We start from the raw sequence: 4,296 nt of genomic DNA on the forward strand, positions 1-4,296 counted from the left end.
ATTGATGAATTGTTTCAATTGTTTCCGTTGCCCTTTGTAATTTAATTTAGTTTAATACAATTGAATTTGATTTGATTTACTTTGATTTGATTCCACTGGATTTCAGTGGATAAAATCTTATTTCCCCTATGGATGGCACAAGGAAGCATTGGTAATAAAGCACATTGTGGTCTTTAATGGGAACAAATAAAAACTAAATTTAACAAGAAACAATTTAACAACCATTATGTGTTAAGTACGTTTCTTGGCCTTTGGACCCTGGAAACTCATTCCAAACCTTTTTTGTAGTGTTTAAACACAGTTGAGGGGCCTTCCTTTCCCTCCATCTCTCCGCCTGCGCTCTCTCTCCTCCTCCTCCTCCTCCTCCTTCTCCCCTTCCTCGTTCCCTGCTTTGCCATTATGATGGTACCTTGTAAAAGGCCTTCAACAAATCAGCAATTGCCTCAGTCAGTCACGTAGCCAGCCTGTAACACAACCAATCAGCCTGCAAGTCAGTCAATCAACTTAACAACCAGTCCATCATTCAGTCAGTAAATCAAACTGACAGTCAGTCAGTCAGCCAACCTGCTGGCCAGTTTCTCACCTCCTCCCTCCTCTCCCACTGTCTTCCCTGTAGGGCTGTACTGCAGTGGCACAGTGTACCACAGGACCTGTTCAGCAGCACTCCTATGATGTTGGTTTCCACAAGCTAACATCTATTAACACCCTCCCAGTTTCTCCTCTCTCTCTCTCTCTCTCTCTCCCAATCGCTTTTTCAGCCTCTCTTCCTCTGTCTTCCACACTTTGTGCACCACGGGAGCATTTTTTTGCCGTGTCCTTATGATGTAGGTTCAACACTGCTAGCGACCATTACCAATCATTAAAAATGGATAGAATAAGAACGATGCTACTGGAGCAACGATAGCCTGTGGCTAATGCATTTATACTCACACATACACGCTCAACTGAAAAACCATAAACAAAAGTGCACACACAAATATGCTGATTATTAATGCGGACATGCATACAAATGTTCCAAATACCATGCATGAATGTGCAGACACACACAAACACACAGGACTCCAACAACAAACAAGCCCTCACTGACAGCCACATGTATGCTTGTACACAGTGCTCTGCCTGTGCTCATTTACACACGCAAACTTCCAGACTTTATGGAAACACAGTTTAAATTCCTTCATATGGAAAGACTCATACAAGCAAATACACCCACTCATGCAGACTTGTGTTAACAAGCAAACACCAATACACATACATAAACAAATTCAAAACACATTCACTTTCAACTTGCAGCACTACAGTAATATGACACACAGCTTGTACAGCTTTTGCATGGCTGCAGTCAGAAAAGCTGTGTATACACACACAATGCCTCAACACAGTGGCGCGCACACACACACACACACACATATAAACACTTTTAGCTTACGCATGGACATTTACACACAAAAGGGCACTCAAGCACAAAATAATCCTGTCACTGCCCCCCACCCTTTCCCCACCCCACCCCCCTAACACGCACAGATCTAACCCTAACCCTAAGCATTTTTCTCTTTAAGGCCAAGACAAACACCCACACTCGCAGACTGTTTCTTCCTTAAAATGATTCATCTTCTGCAGACTTCTCAACTTTTTTCAGATACGGTGGTAAAACAACACTTTGAAGAGCAGTGAACCCGTTAATGTGAGTGACAGCTGCATTAAAACACTGGACTGTTCAGCAGATAAGTGGAGTACACATAATTTGACTAAAAACACAAGGAAAGACAGAGGGAGATGGGAGGTGGCAGTCAGTGAGAGTGGAACACAGAGACAGAGACACTAATAAACAATCTGAACCCTTTGCCAACCTGGAGAGTAATTATTACTGTGGCTCTATGTATTTCTTTCAGTGTGTGTGTGTCTCACTGTCTCGCTCTCTCCCTTAAAATCACATTAATGGATGAAAGTAGCTTCTGCTGCTGCTGACTCGTCGCTTTGAAATGGAAATTTAACTCATTGGCTCCATATGTAGAGCGCACATACACACACACTCATACAGTACAAGAGACAGAGACAAACACACCCCCACACGCATGTACAAAGTGTAGGTGTGCTGTAACAGTGTCTCATACGAACACACACACACACATGCACACACACACACACACGCACAGACTATGCCCTTAAACCATGGAACTAAGCGAGAGAAAAACTGAAATAACACTAATGTAACATTAAAAGACACATTAGCCTGCTTAATGTTAGCCCGCTAGCCAGCCATTAGCCTACAGCTTATAGAAAACGCCATGCTAACAGAGAGGCAAAGTGGAAATAATAATACAGCTAAAGTGCTACATTAACAGACACATTAGCCACTATATTCAGCGGACAGCAGCATTATACCAACATACACAGGTTTGAAGCTGCAGGATGACACAGTAGATGGACCAGATCATTCAGCCGCATACAGGATCAGTATTCAAGCTAAAACTCCAACCTGCCTAAGTGTCCTTGAGCAAAACACTGAATCCTTACCGGTCCTCCCAACTGATCCTGCACGCTCATCAAAAACTGATTTTCCATACCTGCACCAGTAATTACCATATTACTTTTATCTGTGTTATTTTAACTTGCTAGCCTTGGGATACCCCATAGTAAGGAACAGTTTTACATTCAGACCGACAATGGCACCACATCAAAAAAAACTCAGTAGACCAATGTGCTGATGCACTGAGGCCACCGCTACTGAGGGCTCTGGCAAAAAAAAGAAAAAGAAAAAGAAAAAGAAAAACATTGGGTGTTCCAGAAAAAAAGGTGATTTCTTGGCTCTAATTCTGCTGCAGTACTATCCAACTTCAGATGGCATTCAGTTTGAATGCCTTGTAGAGTGTCCCGTAGCATTGTTCTACTGTTAACTGCAAATGGTGACACTTACTGCTGTTGTGAAAATTAACAAAATGTTTCATACAGAGGTAGTACTGAATTTTTTAACATCTAACTGGACCAAACTGAATCACCATTGTCACAAGCTGAATCAGCAGCCTTTAGCAGTGGAGCCCATCACTGGTGACTGAGAGCACCGTCATCATCTCAGCCATAATATACAGTGCACTACTTCCAGGTTAAAAGCATGTGATAACTCTGAAAGTAACTGTCTGCTGAGCTATTAACCTCTCAAACAGTTCTTGTACAAGCCTAGTTTTCTGCTGAACTGAACGGAACAGTAAACAACAATTAGCACAGAACAAAAGCATTATAATTACAGTGACAGGGTTGCTTTCTAATGTACGTACTGATGTGCGTTTGAATGTGATGCAATAGCTTAGAAAAAATACAAACTTCATCAAATTCTTTTACCTGAACTAAACAAAATTATTTGGATCAGCACAGTGATTCATAATTTTCACCTCATTTGTAAAACGTTTTCGTTGTGCATTGTCTATTTCTGACAAGCTTCAAATTTGACTTCTGTTAGTATTTCATCTTTGAGCAATACACCCCCAAAAAATGCAGCCCCTACCAAATACTATAGATCTAGGAGTAAATGGAGGCACATGAACTGTATATAAATAATGACAACAGTCAAATGTAATGTTTTGGAGTCTGAGTACCAAAAAAGGCAGAGCCCGCCAATCAACGGGTGCTGGCAAATACCACAGTGCACGAAATCTTTTGAGTGTTGACAGACAAATGCATGTGAACGAATGTAGTGTGTTCACAAGGTTTGGAAGTTCTGACAGGTAGTGAGGGAGGTTTGACATTTAAAATTTGAATAAGTAGACTAGACCTCAATTTTATGCATACATGGAGCTATCAATGTGCAGCCCCGCTTCTTGAACCCACTATGCTGCTACCAGAATGCATTGCATGGCCGTTAACATCGCAAACGAACAGAAAGCAGTGGAAATTATGTAGTACGCTGGAATTGGTAAAAATGTAGCATAGATGTTGATGTTCTGAATAATTTTTCAAATTAAATTTGGATATTGGTTTTCATGGATGTCTTGTAGCCACACCGACCGATCTTTCATTATGAACTCCAGTTGAGAGGTTCATTTCATGCTTATTTTTAGAGCTGGCTGGCTGAGTAATCCTGTGTTATGAAATAACCCTCAGCTCCCACCACAGCGAGGCGTCGGCTCTACAAGGTACAGAAAAACAGCAACAAACTGATGTTCCAAAGTGGCTGCATTAAATGCTCTTTATCAGCCAAACGCAAAGTTTCAACTTATGATATAAATTAGAATGCGTGTTCCAGTACATAGCTCATCAGATGTGTATTTGGAGTGTTAATAATATACACTAGATCTTTAT

This window comes from Seriola lalandi, unplaced genomic scaffold (assembly GCF_002814215.2).
Source record: "Seriola lalandi dorsalis isolate HSWRI2012SDOR001 ecotype SW California unplaced genomic scaffold, Sedor1 jcf7180002054959, whole genome shotgun sequence".
Classification (NCBI taxonomy): Eukaryota; Metazoa; Chordata; class Actinopteri; order Carangiformes; family Carangidae; genus Seriola; species Seriola lalandi.